Consider the following 16,297-nt stretch of genomic DNA (forward strand, 5'->3'; position numbering starts at 1 on the left):
TTTTTATTCTTAATCCACAAACCCATTAAAATATGGCATTATAAGAAGAAAAAAGTTGGGTACCTGGGTGGCTCAGATGGTTAAGCATCTGCCTTCGGCTCAGGTCATGATCCTGGGGTCCTGGGGTCCTGGGATCAAGACCCACATCGGGCTCCTGGCTCAGTGGGGAGTCTCCTTCTCCCTTTCCCTCTGCCTCTCCCCCTACTCATGCTCTCCCTCTCTGTATCTCTCTGTCTCAAATGAATAAACAAAATCTTTAAAAAATTTTTAAATTTAAATTAAAAAAAAAAGAAGAAAAAAGTTAAGGGGCGTCTGGGTGGCTCAGACGGTTAAGTGTCCGACTCTTGATTTTGGCTCAGGTCATGATCTCAGGGTCGTGAGACTGAGCCCCGCACTGAGGGTAGAGTCTGCTTGAGATTCTCTCTCTCTCTCCCTCTGCCCCTCATTGCACTGGCACTCTCTCTCTCTCTCTCAATAAAATAATCTTAAAAAAAAAAAAAAGCAGAAGAAAGTTACAGCCATATGAGAGCTTTTTTAAAGGAAAAGTGAGGAACACCAGTTACACCACACTATCCAGACGCTCATACTCCTGCTCAAAGATGAATGAATAAGGAAGATGTGGTCCATATATACAATGGAATATTACTCAGCCATCAGAAAGGATGAATACCCAACTTTTACATCAACATGGATGGGACTGGAGGAGATGATGCTAAGTGAAATAAGTCAAGCAGAGAAAGTCAATTATCATATGGTTTCACTTATTTGTGGAACATAAGGAATAGCAGGGAGGACATTAGGAGAAGGAAGGGAAAAATGAAGGTGGGGGAATCGGAGGGAGAGACGAACCATGAGAGGCTATGGACTCTGAGAAACAAACAGGGTTTTCGAGGGGAAGGGGGTGGGGGGATTGGTTAGCCCGGTGATGGGTATTAAGGAGGGCACGTACTGCATGGAGCACTGGGTGTTATAAGAAAACAATGAATCATGGAACACTACATCAATAACTAATGATGTAATGTACGGTGACTAACATAATAAAATTAAATTTTAAAAAAGCAGAAAATTTCAGATAAAAGGCAATGATAAGGGGCACCAGGGTGGCTCAGTCATTAAGCAACTGCCTTCAGCTCAGGTCATGATCTCAGGGTCCTGAGATCGAGCCCCACATCGGGCTCCCTGATCAGGTGGGAGCCTGCTTCTCCCCCTGTTTGTGCTCTGTCTCTGTCAAATAAATAAATAAAATCTTAAAAATAAAAAAAGGCAATGATAATATGGAAAGAAATCGGGGGGAAATATAAGCCAAAATTGAAATCTATCATTTATTTTATGAGGAAGACAGACTCAGAGACAATCACCTGCAATGGTTTTATGAGATGAATAAAATTTGTTTACTAATCTTGAAAGGGTTACTGCTTAAGACAACAAAAAATTTAAAAGCAATTTGGGTTTCTACTCTCTGAGATTCAGTCAAAAATCAATTTGAAAAATCAAAAACTACTATATTCCACAACGTTAATTAGCAAAAGTACAAATGGGAAAAATATTGGGGGGGGAACCTTTAAATAATCACATAATATACCTGCAACTTTATTAATCAATAGTACTTTCCTCTAATGATAATTTGTTGTGTATAACTTTTAAATAGGTGTTTTTTTTAAGATTTTATGTATTTATTTGTCAGAGAGAGAGAGACAGAAAGAGCACAAATGGGAAGAGGCAGGCAGAGGGAGAAGCAGCTCCCCACTGAGCAGGGAGCCCAATTCGTGACTGAATCCCAGCACCCTGGGATCATGACCTGAGCCAAGGCAGACACTTAACTGAGCCACCCACGCATCCTTTTAACCTTGAAATCTTGATTCCCAGAAAATGAGGCAAAGATCTGGAAACACAGAAGGTCCTTGGTGGATGGGATACATAATTTCCTCTTAAAAAAAAAAAAAAAAAAAAAACCCTGGATTTCCAACATGTAATGTGATTTTATATTGTTAAATAAACACATATTTGGTCTTTTATGTACAAATAATATATCTATGTTGTTTTTATATTCAGTGATATTTTTAAAATAGCCTCTTTAGATAAAGACAATTTCTAGTCTAAGAAGTATTTTTTAAGTTTAAATCTAGCATAGATAACAATTTCAATGCTAATGTCCTATTTTTAAACACTTTGTCATTATGAATTATGTATACGCATTGACATCAATCATTAATCTGCAGGTGTTCCTAATGTAAATTGCATATACCCGTTTAGATTTCTTCCAAAGGCTAGTAGCATACTAATTCTAATTTAGAAAAGTAGGCACCAAGATCTTTTTAACCTGAAAGCTCTGTGAAACTGAACGGGCTAGGAAAGGAACTCAGAGATAATTTGGTCATGTTCTAGTTCAAGTTGAATGGTAGCTTCATGGACGTTCATTTTATTATTTTGCTTTTTACTTTATACGTTACTTATATTCTCTTATATGTACCAAATGTTATGTAGTTAAAAATTAACTTATAGGGGAGCCTTTGTGTCTCAGTCAACTCTTGATTTTAGCTCAGGTCATGATCTCAGAGTTGTGAGATCAAGCCCCACATCGGGCTCCCCACTGGGCATAGAGCCTGCTTAAGATTCTCTCCCTCTCCCCCTCCCCACAGTGCCCTCTCCCTCCTCCCTCTAAAAAAGTTAATTTATAGTTGATATACATTCTTCAAAATATAGTCACAAACATAAAAATGATGAAAACAGTACTTCATTAATTCCTACATTTATGTATATATCAATGTCTTGGAATTAATTGAAAAAAATATTCTCTACAGACATTTCACTATATAGAAGAGATCATTACAATCCAGAAAAATTAAAAACCACTTGAAAACTAAAATTTCTCAACTAAAATAAGAACTCCAGTAAAATACACATAGAAAATATAGCTTATAGACCTGGTCTTGCAAACCTTCTGTTCTGGCTCTAAATCTATTGTGAGAAGACACTAGGGCAACTAAAATGATGTGGGCTAATTAGAAATTCAGGGTTTTTTGAAACTTTATGGAGCAACTAGGATGGATTTATGGCTTACCTATCCAACTGTCTTATGTTTACATATATTTTTTTTAAGATTTTATTTATTTATTTGAGAGAGAGAGAGCACATGAGATGGGGGAGGGTCAGAGGGAGAAGCAGACTCCCCGCCGAGCAGGGAGCCCGATGTGGGACTCGATCCAGGGACTCCAGGATCATGACCTGAGCCAAAGGCAGCCACTTAACCAACTGAGCCACCCAGGCGCCCTGTCTTATGTTTAAAATTTGGCTAAGAATAAATATTACAAATCAGTCTATAGTCTGAATTGTGAGACAGTTTCTATTTTTTTCCTATGGCAGTATTATTCTTGTTTCCCTCTTTTTCTTCTATTTGCTTAGTGAATCACAACTACCTCCATACATTTGCCCTAAATTAAAGTCAAGAGGGCTAGGAGTTAAACATTATAAACTTATTATTAGAAACTTTATCTTCAAGTGTCCGCCTACTCTTACTTATTAGCAAAATATTTTTAAAGGCATCTGCCATATAAACAACTCATTTCCTTAGAAAGAATCCAACCTATCAAAACCTACCAAAAGACCAATTTTTAGCCCAATTTTTTTCCCTTTTCAACAAGTGTTAAAAACAGGTGTCAAAGATAGAACCAGGTTAATTTGAGCTGTCCAACTCCAGCTTAGCTTTTAACACCTTGTCATAACATCCTTATCTTTTAACACTCAGGAAGGGTTAGTATTTCTTTGTAAACAGTCCCTCAACTTCACAAAGAACTTTTAAGGAAAGGTGTCCTATAAGAATATGAATTTCAGTTCTGGCAATCTGACCTAAGAAGAAAATTCTGATCAAAGAAAAGTATTATACACAGATGTTCATTATAGTATTATTCATCCTAGAAAAACATATAAATTCACTTAAATGTCTAAGAAGGAATGACTACCCAAATGATATTTCTTTTATAAGTGGAATATTATGCAGCCATAGAAAATAACGTTCACCCCAAAAATGTGCAATCATATGGGAAATAAGTTACATTACAGTGAAGAAAAGGGCAACTACATTTTTTAAACTACATAGAAAAAAAATTAGAAAGTACACTGGGTTTTCAAATTTTTTATTGTCTTTTCCCAAATGGTCTACAATGTGCATGTATAATTGTTTCCTCTGTAACACCACAGTTATTTTCCTACTGTTCATGCTTTAAAATATGTTACTGTCAAACAATAAAAAATAGAAATAAAAACAGGAGTGCCTGGGTAGCTCAGTCAGTTAAGTATCCAACTCTTGATTTCAGCTTAGATCATGATCTCAGGGTCATGAGATCGAGCCCCACATTGGGCTTTGCACTGAACATGGAGCCTGTTTGGGATTGTCTCTCTCTCTCTCTCCCTCTGCCCCTCTTTCGTTTTCCCTCTCTCTAAAAAAATACAAATACAAATACAAATACAGGGCGCCTGGGTGGCTCAGTTGGTTAAGTGACTGCCTTCAGCTCAGGTCATGTTCCTGGAATTCCAGGATCAAGTCCCGCCTCGGGCTCCCTGCTCAGTGGGGAGTCTGCTTCTCCCTCTGCCCCTCCTCCCTCTTGTGCTCTCTCTCTCTCTCTCTCTCAAATAAAATCTTAAAAAAAAATACAAATACAAATAAAAAACACTACTGTCATTTTAACACCTAGCCCCCATGGAATGCATACCTCCTTCCTTACTTTTCTAGAACATATACTTCCACACACTTAACCATCTGAAACACAGATGAAAATTTTTCAGATAACTACAGCCTCAATCTTTTGGAAGATGCACTTAGAAAAAAATTCATTTATTATCTGAATACTAGAGTATCATAGTTAAAATTAATTTGGTTATCAGTTATCATTACAGTAGATAAACACAATTTGACTTCCAGAATCCCTGGGAATTTTTTCCCACCTGTGTCAGATCCTAGGGGATTTTTACTGTTGTGGATGATTTCTACGGTCTGTCACATCATCTATAGAGATAACAGCCATTTGGTTACATCTCTTCCCATTCCTCAAGGAAGATCAGATTTATGCACTAATTCAGAAAGCTTTAAAGATGCTCATTTTTTCTTTGTTTTTAACCTTCAATTACATAAAAGCTCAAAATTAACAAAAACTGAGTCATTTTTTTAAGATATAAGCAAATAATTCTTTGAAGTATTTGACTTTATCTCTCTAAACATTTTTTCCTAGCCTCAAATTCATATTTCAATATTTCCCAGATAAATCCAACTGCCTGAAGTTTTCTTGGAAACTATTCAAGACCAATGTATTCAATATCACTTGGTACAATTTTGCTAGGCTGCCCATCTTAAAGGTTTAAAAAAAAATGGTGACAGTTAAAAATTATTTTCAAATTAGTTCTCCATTTTTATCCTTCAAACAGGCAAGTTTTCCCACCATGAACATTTCCTCAATATTAAACTCTTCTCTTCATGAACTTGTCCATCATCCTTATGCAGGGACCATGCTAATCTTTTCTGTATCATTCCAATTTTATTTTATTTTTTATAGAAGCAACCACAAACTCTTCTCCAAACACAACCAAGTTAGACCTGAACTTATTTTAATACCCACAAAAAATCATTTAACTTTATATATATTAACATTCAAGGATGTAATTATTTTATTAGTTTTATAGATACAAAGAGATCTTTCCAGAGGAAAGAAATAAGCCCATAGTTGTACTCCACATATATCCAAAATGATTTTTCTTCCTCCTAGGGTAACTGGCATCTCAATGAGAGGCTGGCTTTTAAACTACACCACTTTCATAAATTTAAAAATGTAATACACTTACAGCTAGTTGAATGGGAAATGCCTATACTTCATTCCTGCCAAACTATTAGCAAGCTACTTAACTAATGGGAGTCTACCACTATCTTTTTGTCCTCCAGACAAAAACGGGGCATATGGGAAAATCATTTTTCTATCTACTACACTTAACTGTAAAATGTTGAATACTATGGGCAGCCACACCAAAAATTATACTCAGAAAAGCCTCTTACTTGCTTCAGAGTGTGTTCTACAAACCTGGGAACTTAAGAGAAATAAAAATCTCAGACCCTACTCCAAACCTACTGAATCACAACCTACATTTACCAACAAGATGCCTGGGTCAGGGCCTCTGGATGGCTCAGTTAGTTTCAGTTAAGCATCTGCCTCTGGCTCAGGTCGTGATCCCAGGGTCCTGAGATGGAGCCCTGCATCAGGCTCCCTGTTCAACGGGGAGTCTACTTCCCCCTCTCCCTCTGCCTCTCCACCTTGCTCGTGCTACCTCTAACTCTTTCTCTCAAATAAATAAAGTCTTTTAAAAAAATAAAATAAAATAAAAAGATGCCTAGGTCATTTGTCAGCACATTAAAGTTTTGAGAAGCACTAGTCCAGAGGTTAAGACAAAAGGCAGCATGATAAACCATCTCCTGCATCCACATTCTAAGTTGTGCAAAGCTACACAAAATCTAGTCGGCAATGAATAAGTCATTCCTAGAGACTGTTGGTAAATCTTTTAATTAAATCAAGCCTTTCCACAAAGGTAAAAAACAACAACAAAAAAGAAACATGATGCTTTGTGCCTATTAACAGCATCTTCATTGCACTACCAGAACTATATATTTTTAATAACGTGCTGAAAATAGGTACATCTGTTCTCCATCCTCTATCAAGAAAAGCGTTCTTGCTAATGAATTTTCCTCTCCTTTTCAAACCTATAATTGTGTCTTATGGATGAAATCTATTTCCAATTGTTTGAAGTTATTTTAAAGAAGTTAAAGAATTTTAACATAAGCATCCTAATTTGACCAATTTTAGGAAGCATTTATTCACTGTACAAATGCATTACTTAGGTATATTTGAGATAAATACATGTCCCATATCACAGTCCCTGGCCTCACTGTAGATAGTATGTTATACCTGTAACAAAGGATCTTCACATTTTCAAGAAGGATTTTCATAAGAAAATATCAAATCATAGCCTACTGGAAATTTGTAATACAATCTGACTCACAAAAGTATAATTTATACAACTTTCCAGAGGCGTATCTAAAATGTAATGTGGTACACCTGTACTGACCTGTGCTCTGCTGGTCTACGGATTTTTAAACAAGATGCTTCTATAAGGACTTCAACTAGAGCCTACCACAAAAGTGCTCTGGGAATAACTTTATCCCTCTACAATCATAGCCTTGTTCTAAACAGAGCCCTTAAGTAAATTAAATCTTAAGAAAAACACTTTTTTGTTTGTAAAGAAAGAAACATTTCCTGAATGCCAGAGAATGTTTCCTTGAGAAACTGTTTATGTTACTGTGCTGAAAAGGTGTTTATGTTGCTATAAACACCTTCCTTGTAAGAGGGGATGGAGAGTCTCCCTATTGTTTACATTGTAATCAGCCCTGATTCTGAAAAGATCTACCCTTATTCCTCATGCCCAGACTAACTCACTGCATTCTGTCCCAATCAGATCACTCCCAAAGCTATTCTGTGTTTGTTTAGCATAATCGACCCATTACGTAAGAACAGGGGACCGTGGGTTCATAACTGGTACTACAATTACCAAGGCCATTAATTAGCAGGTTGTGGTGGTTTATGCTGTGTCAAATTTGTTAAGCACAACTACATTTCCTGGAATCTCTTCCCTGTATAGTTGCAGCTTAGGGCTGACCAAGAGCAGAATTTGCATAGGTCTGGACAGATCTGTATGGACTTGGAAGCCATTACTCTCTGAAGGTTGTTATGGTTAGAACAGTGACCAGGCAGGCTCTGTGGGCGGGTTCAAGCTTATCTTTGCTCTTCTCAGATCCCTATCTACCTTTCCAAACTGGTCCTGTAGGTCAACAGCAACTCCAGGCCCCCCCCCACAGACACAAAGAGATGGTAATTACACAGAGGCACATGAGTCCACGGCCCCCTGCCCCAGGAGCCTTGTCTCATGCTTGGATTCTCAGACTGACTAGTCGGGGACTCCACTCATCCTCCAGCTTGCCTCCTGGCCCTTCATTTCCCAAGCTCCTACCATCGATCTTTAAGGTTTAATTTCTATTACATAACCCATTATGGTCTTCTGTGATTAAACCCCAACTGATTCTAAAGGTTTGGTTTACTTGTTGGCACTAGATTTAAATGGTCTCTTGCCATTAAAGACATGGTATATTCAACAGTAAATGGCAAAGCGAACTGTGCCTGCTCATGCTCAGCTGATAAACGTTAGTAGAATAGGACCTGGAGTTTACGCCCCCTTCTTAACCCTAATTTTTCCCATATAACTTTTCTCTTTTTGTTCTGGCCTTGAGACATAACTGACATATTAAAATATCACATATGGGATGTGCATAATTCAATGTTTTGACATAAATATACACCAAGGAAACCATCACCACAGTCAAGATTATGAACATATCCATCAACCCTAAATGCTTTTTCACGTCTCTTTAAAATCTTTCCCCTCCCTGGCCTGCCCTATCTCCCAAACCACACCTCCCATAACCACTGATCTTCACTGTCACTTATAATTACTTTGCATTTTCTAAAATTTGATATATCTACATATGGAATCATACAATATGTACACTTTTGGGGGAGGAAGGGAGGAAGTTGGCTTCTTTTACTCAATATAATTAATATTAAGTTTCATCCATATTTTGTAAATATCAATAGCTGATTCCTTTTTATTGCTGTGTAGTATTTCATTATACCACAATTTGTTTATCCATCTCCCTGTTGGTGGACATCTGGGTTACTTCCAGTTTAGGGCTAATACAAGTAACTCTTAAGAACATTTGTGTAAAAGCCTTCCTAGGGAAGTATGCTTTCAAGTCTCTTGGGTAAATAGCTATGAATAGAACAACCAGGGGGTTGTATACTTAAGGTTTTTAAGAAAAAGAAAAACTGTCTTTCAAAGTGATATACCATTTTAAGTACTGAACCAGCAATGTATAAGAGTTCCAATTGCTCCATATCCTCATCAACATTTGGTACAGCCATTCTTTTTAATTTTAGCCATTCTAGGCGTAGTGTAATAATATCTCATGGTAGTTTTAATTTCTATTTTCCTAACAACTCGTGATACTGAACATAATTTCATGTGCTTCTTTGACATGTGTGTATCTCCTTTCTTGAAATGTCTTCAAATCTTTTGCCTATTTTTAAATGGGGGTTTCTTATTATTGGGTTATATATCTTTATGTACTTTAGATTCAAGTCCTTTGTCGGATATACGCTTAGCAAATATTTTCTCCCAGCCTGTGGCTTATCTTTTCATCTCCATAACTTTTGAAGAGCAACATTTTTTCATTGTCCCTATCTAACTTCAGGTACCACAGTAGCTTCCTAGGGTTGCCATAACAAAGTACCAGAAACTGGTTGGCTTGAGGCCAACCAGTTTAAATTTTAATTTAAATTAAATTTAATTTAATTTAATTTAAATTAAATTAAAAATTTAATCCTTCATGCTAAAAGACAGAAATCAAGGCAATCAAGGTGTTGGCAGGGCCAACCTCCCTCTGAAAGCTCTAAGAAAGAATCCTTCCTTCACTCTGCTAGCTTCTGGCTTCTAGTGGTTTCTGGCACACTCACATTCCTTAACTGTGGTGGCCTAACTCAAGTCTCTGCCTTGTCTTTGCATGGCTTTCTTCTCTGTGTCTCTCTGGATCTTCACGCCACCTCCTTAGGAAGACACGAGCCACTGGACTTAGGGCCCACACTAATCCACTATGACCTCTATAAAAGACCCTATTTCCAAATAAGGTCATGTACACAGGTATGTAGGGGTTACAATGTCATCTTTCGGCAGGGGACAAATTCAACCCATAAAAGGCACTCAGATTTTAATATTTTAAAAAGCACACTGAACAATAAATTATTCAGCATAAATTCTGGCCTCCTTGACAACAGCCTGGTCTTGCCTCATTCACTGTTCCCATAGAGATAGACCCCAAGCTCATTTGCAGGATTTCTTGCCCATGACCTTACTTCCCCAAAACAGATTCCAGTGACACAGTTTAGTTTAAGCAACTACTCTTGGCTAACCCCTCTTTATCAACTATTAGGTAAAGGTAATGTGAAGAGGAAAATATTGTTACATGACCTTCTCTTTTATGATCTCCCCTCCTTGACCTACGCCCAATTAGGGTACAAAAGTTTGGAGGAACAGGTTAGGGCAGTGACAACTCTCAATATGCACTAAGAAGTGCTTCTTCTAGTTCTAGCCCTGTCTTCCTTCAATACCACCTACAAGAAAACAGAAAATGCTTCTCCAAAGAAACATGTTCTAACGATCAACTGCTGAATAAACAACCCCAAACTCAATTTAAAAGGACAATAGCCATTTTACTATCTTTCATGGTTTCTGTGTCAGGAATTCAGGAAGGCTTGGCTGAGCAGCTCCGGCTCAAAATTTCTTATTTGGCTGCAGTTAGATGGTGGCTGGAGCTGCTGGGGTCCAGGGAAGCAGAAGGCTGGCTGGACATCTCAACACAGTTAAGTCTTCTCAGTCTTGCCTCACAACTCAATGGCCTCAGGCTAAATGGACTGCTCACATGATGGCTATAGGTTTCGTAACCAAGCATTACATTCCAGCCAACAAAGAGGAAGCCACACAGACTTTCATGATCTAGCTTCAGAAACCACCTAGAATCATTTCTGCAGTTCTTTGTAGGCTGGAATAGTCACAAGAGCTCACTCAGCTTCAAAGGGGAGAAACAGCACCCCCACTTCGTGATAGGAATGTCAAAATCAAATTATAAGAAGAACATGTATGGGCGCCTGGGTGGCTCAGTTGGTTAAGCGACTGCCTTAGGCTCAGGTCATGAGACTAGGGTCCCAGGATCGAGTCCCGCATCAGGCACCCTGCTCAGCGAGGAACCTGCTTCTCTCTCTGGCCCTCCCCCCTCTCATGTGCGCGCTCTCTCTCTCTCTCATTCTCACTCTCTCAAAATAAATAAATAAATCTTTAAAAAAAAGAAGAAGAACATGTATAATGGGAGATAATGTGGAAATATTTATAAAATACAATTTACTCCCAAACATATCCTCCTGGGGCTGTGAGAACAGGGGACTGCTCCATACAAATTAAAGGCCAAAGACAAGCTATATACTAAAATCCCTGGGGCTCAATGTTTTGCCCATTCTTGTTTCTGCCAATCCTCTTTTCTTTCTTGACTATTTACAGTCTAGTATACACTACCGTCTCAGGTACTCAGGTGCAGTGCGTTATAAAAAGGAGAGTCAGAAAAATTATTTACCCAAAGTCACACAGAGAAACTGATGGCAAGCACTTCCCTCTCATCTGTGTCATTCACAAACCCTTCCACTCCAACATTCTTCCTTATGATCAGGGCCCAGAAACCTAGGTTCCACTCTAGCCCTACCAATAAATAATTATTAAGAACTATTGAGGCACCTGGGTGGCTCAGTCAGTTAAGCATCTGCCTTTGGCTCAGGTCATCATCTCAGGGTCCTGGGATTGAGCCCCACATCGGGCTTCCTATTCAGCAGGGAGTCTGCTTCTCTCTCTCTCTCTCTCTCTCTCTCTCTCTCTCTCTCTCTCTCTCTCTCTCCCCTCCCTCTGCCCCTCCCCACCGCTTGTTCTGTCTCAAATAAATAAAATCTTGGGGAGAAAAGAACTATAATTCAGAGTTTCATGTCATTCTTTCACTGGTTTCAAGTTAATTTCTCATTGAAACACACACACACACACACACACACACACACATTTTCCTTAGCCAAAGGTGAATGTGTTTTGGATAACTCACCAATTATGGTTCATGGTATCTATTCACTAATTTGAGTGCCAAGGAATTGTGATTTCTCCCTTTCTATTTCCATAAATCATGATAAACCACAAATCTTCATTCAAATATACCATTTTTAGGTACTTCATTTACTTTAAGATTCACTCATTCTCTATAAAATGTAATGGAAAATAAACTAAATTCCATACAATAAATATTTATGGAACACCAACTGCATGCCAAGCCTTCTGCTATGTGCTAGATGACAAAGCTGAGTAAGGCACAGTCTCCTGCTTCTTACATAGCTAAGCATCTAACCATAAAGGCAAATTTACCAACAACCATTATATAACCACACCACAGGCAAGCCTTCTTAAGACTTAGGAGACTCAGTTAAAATCACACACAAAAGAGATTACCTTTAAGGAAAAGTAGGTAAGTACTTGAGAGAAGAAAATGAAAGGCGTCCATTGTAGGCAAACGGAAAAGCATGAGCAAATAACCCAGGGTGGACGGACTATATGGCTTGATAAGGAACTACAAGTGAACTTGAAGTATGGTTACAGGTACCTGGCTATTTGTGAACAACCATGAGGCTAGAAAAGTAGCAAGGGCCAGCCTGTGATGTTTCTTACAGAGTACCATAAAGAGCTGAATTCTATAGGCAACAGACAACCACCAAATACTTTCAAGAAGCAGAAAAACTTGAGGAGACCCATTTTTTCAAATGGCAACTGGCCACAATGTAAAAAATGGTTTGAGGAAAGGGAGCCTGGAAGTAGGAAAAACTACTAGGTTTGGGTCGAAGAAAAGGAGGGGCCAAATCCGGAGTCAACAAAACAGATACAAGAACATCCGATCTGGTGACTGATACATTGAAACAGGGCTGGTGGGGAGGGGTAAGAATCAAAGTATCCTGTCAGAATGAGAATCTACAGAAGTTGGTAAGAAGCATGTGTCAAAGTCAAATAGATCAAAGGCTAAGAGGAAATAAACCAAGAGGACAGTGATTTTAAACTTACTTTCTGCAGGAAGCTTGGTTAATTACAGAACAATATCCATAAATGGCATACTGAGTGATAGAATATGAGCTAAGGAGATAATCACAAACCCAAGGAGTGTGACTTTTCATCCTGGGGATCATCTTAGTCCCCTCATAAACCATTTTTCTACTCCTAAGACAAAATTGGAAGGTAGAAACCAAAGCGCCTGAGATGTCACGGAACAAGAACTTTAAAAACAAAGTCATGGAGAGAAATAACAGAATAAAAATGGCATCTGTACAAAGTACACATATATAACAGCAAAAACAACATTGGGCAGGGGATAAGATTTTGAAAAGGTTAGCCTGTAAGCTTTAAAATAAAACCTTTCCAGGGGCGCCTGGGTGGCTCAGTCGATTAAGTGGCTGCCTTCGGCTCAGGTCATGATCCTGGGGTCCCGGGATCGAGCCCCACGTCCGGCTCCCTGCTCAGCAGAGAGCCTGCTTCTCCTTCTCCCTCTCCCTCTGCCTACTTGTGCCTCTATCTCTGTGTCAAATAAATAAAATCTTTAAAAAAAATAAAATAAAATAAAACCTTTCCTGTTGTAGTAATTCCTCATTTGTTCTTACCTTGATTGGGAAGCACTCCTTCCTTTGCCCCACTGGAAGATGCCTGAAAGGCCGGTGATGAAATGCACTTCTCTTACTACAGAGAATGGTAGTATCAATGGGCTGATTTGCACCAACGGTAGGTCAATTTTTTCTCTTCTCCTTTGCTTCTACATCCTCACCTTGGTAGGCTTATATTACAGGTTAGCACTAGGCCTGGCATGTAACATTAGAATATCTCCAAGCACTAAGGGCTCACATTAGCTACTAGCATTAGATGCCACCTATGCCTGACCCCAGTTTGGCCATTTCTCAGCTCTTTTTACGTTGAGCTGAAATGTTCCTTATGGTCCATCTTCACATTCCCAAAGAAAGCGAGGAAAACACACATTTCTGTTTTGCCATCTCTGAAAAATTAGGGACAGTGTTCACTAGTCCAAAGTCACCTGCCTTGCTTATACAAGGAGGAGAGGCTGGTGAGCACTCTGGGCCCACCAGTTAGACTGCTGGCTCTCCCTTGCTTCTGCAGCCTCTCCGTCCTGAACATAGTTTCCAGAGCCATAACCATTGAGTAAATACTATTTTTTTAACTTTTAAATATTAAACAACCACACAAAGCCAGTCTTCAGTGAAACATGTTGTTGGTATAAGGATACAGATTTCTGGCTTTGAATCACTTCCAGTTATTATGCATTCCAAATCACATGCCAAAATTTTAATGAACTTCCAAATTTACATTTATGAAAACAGACCCTGGCACACATAAATGGGCTATTTTGCCATATCACTTTTCAAAAGGTGCCTCGTAGCTAAAATGATTCTGAGCTGTCTTCCATCATTCAAGATGAACTCTACAAAAGAACTAAGTGTTCTTACTTTTACACTAATTTATTCTACATTGGTTTTACTCAGCATATGGTAAGCATATGGGAAAGAGAAGTGTATCTGGAAGCTGTTAGAACTGCATGTAATCAAAATTTACCAGTAGAAACCTAATTTGATTAATTGAAAATTAAAGTTGCAGTTAATCACTTGCTATTTAAGAGAGAGGGAGAATATCACTTAAAAATGAATCCTTCACAAACACATAACATTAATTTTCTTTGTTGCAAATCAATACTTACTATTCAATTGTCAGGAGCAAGACTGCAAGGTACCCCTAAAGTCTCCAGGAGGGCAGGCCCTGGCTTAATGCTAAAGTGAATAGTCAATTTTAAGGACAGTATCTACTTTTGACAAAGAGCCTGTTTCTTAAAACATCCCTCTATCAGCTAACTAATCTTTAAAGGGGGGAAGGGGACAAGCTGAGTTGAGGTCAAGTTTTCCACCCATACTTAGCTCTAAATTTGAGCACTTATATACAGTCTACAAATTTATATATATATATATATATATATATATATATATATATATATATAATCTGTTAGTTCAGAATCTCCAGCAAATCTCCAGCAACCCACCTCTTACCTTACAAGGTACGAAAAGATCATCAGCCTCTGATGAAAACTGATGATCTGAGGGAATATTTCTTAAGCCTAAAATTGCCTGCTCTGAGTGACCAAGGCCTATGCTCAAAACTTCTATTATTTTTAAAAAATGACAATGGTATCACTATAAAAAGATATTTATAGAAAGATCAAATCTTACATAACCTTTCTAAAGCTTGCCTTAAAAACCAGACCCTTACATGTTTCCTCCATCCCTCCCAAACCTCTGGTATAACACAGTAATCAAAACCAAAATTAATCTCATGTTCAAAGCTAACGGATGATTTCCCAGGATTACCCAATTTCCTCCTGCCCATGCATGCAAGATTTTGCTTACTAACTATAGTAAGCTCATTGTCTTCTTCAAAGGCAGAGCAGCAGTATTAGAAGAAAATTAACCAATCACATAATACTATGCAGCCTATTCCCAAAATGGAAAAAAAAAAAAACACAAAAAACCCTCAAGCAAAAACAGACAAGTCAACAGGCTCAACATTTTAAATGTTAAAATCACCATAAAATAAAAAGAAAAAGTACATTTTACAATAACAACATATCATCAATCCAAATGAAGTGTGCCTAATATCTAGGCTAAGCGTTAAAGTATAACACATAAAAAAAAAGAATAAAAGAAAGAAAGCAGCTTATATGGGAAGAGAAGTAGGCATACTAAAGCTGGAAATTAATTAGGAACATTAAGATATTCAAATTTACATTCCCTGCTGCTTAAACACAAAAAGGGAGGTTCTGTTGCAATGTATCACAATAAATTATTTTAGGCTCTCCTACTGACAAGAATCATAATACCATGCTTTTGAGATTGCTTTAAATTTAAAATACATTCAACTTCCCCGTCATAAAGACCATTAGTAAATGTCTCACAAAACCCCAGGTAAAGGCAAAACCCACAGAATGCTTGAAATGCATGAGTAATAATGACAACAGATCTATTCCCTTACCTTTCCCCACATTCCACCCTGCCTCCTTTATAAAAGAAAATGTCTTCAGTCTTATCAGTTTCCTTTCACAAACACTCTGCTTCGTGTATCCTCAGGAGGCCCATCCACTAAAGGCAGAATGAAAGTGTTTACAGATGGTAGAGAGAGATAGCGGAGGACACTACCCCAGAGCCAACACTATCATCCCGGGATCTAGAGACCTAAAGAGAAGAAATTCTAGTCAACAAAACCCCAGTCATGGCTTTAGTGAGGAACTGAAAGTAAATCTTGGAGGTAAAGAATGAAGAAGACAAAAGATGGTTAAAGATTCAGGCTATAAGAAAGGATTGGACAGATAAGCACAAACTACTGCTTTACAAAGTCAGACTCCATGCAATTCAAGTTTATAGAGACTGGCCTCTTGAATTAGAAAGAACTAAATAAAACAAAAAATATTAAATTTTCTTTAAAAAAAATCTTTTTTAACACAGATGGCAAACTATAGCTGGCATGTTCACTAAAT

General features: G+C 38.1%; 1 protein-coding gene and 1 non-coding gene across 4 annotated transcripts in view; both read right to left on the bottom strand.

Moving 5' to 3' along the window:
* Window positions 1-16,297, bottom strand: part of MLLT3 (MLLT3 super elongation complex subunit) — a 280,535-nt gene that overhangs the window by 163,048 nt on the left and 101,190 nt on the right. The window lies entirely within an intron of this gene.
* On the bottom strand, window positions 5,450-5,559 carry LOC114212461 (U6 spliceosomal RNA). Its single transcript, XR_003609968.1, has one exon. It is a non-coding gene; the product is annotated as a U6 spliceosomal RNA (small nuclear RNA).

Source organism: Eumetopias jubatus, unplaced genomic scaffold (assembly GCF_037043125.1).
Source record: "Eumetopias jubatus isolate StellerSeaLion01/CBP00866 unplaced genomic scaffold, mEumJub1_p1.0 scaffold_15, whole genome shotgun sequence".
In the NCBI taxonomy this organism is placed as follows: Eukaryota; Metazoa; Chordata; class Mammalia; order Carnivora; family Otariidae; genus Eumetopias; species Eumetopias jubatus.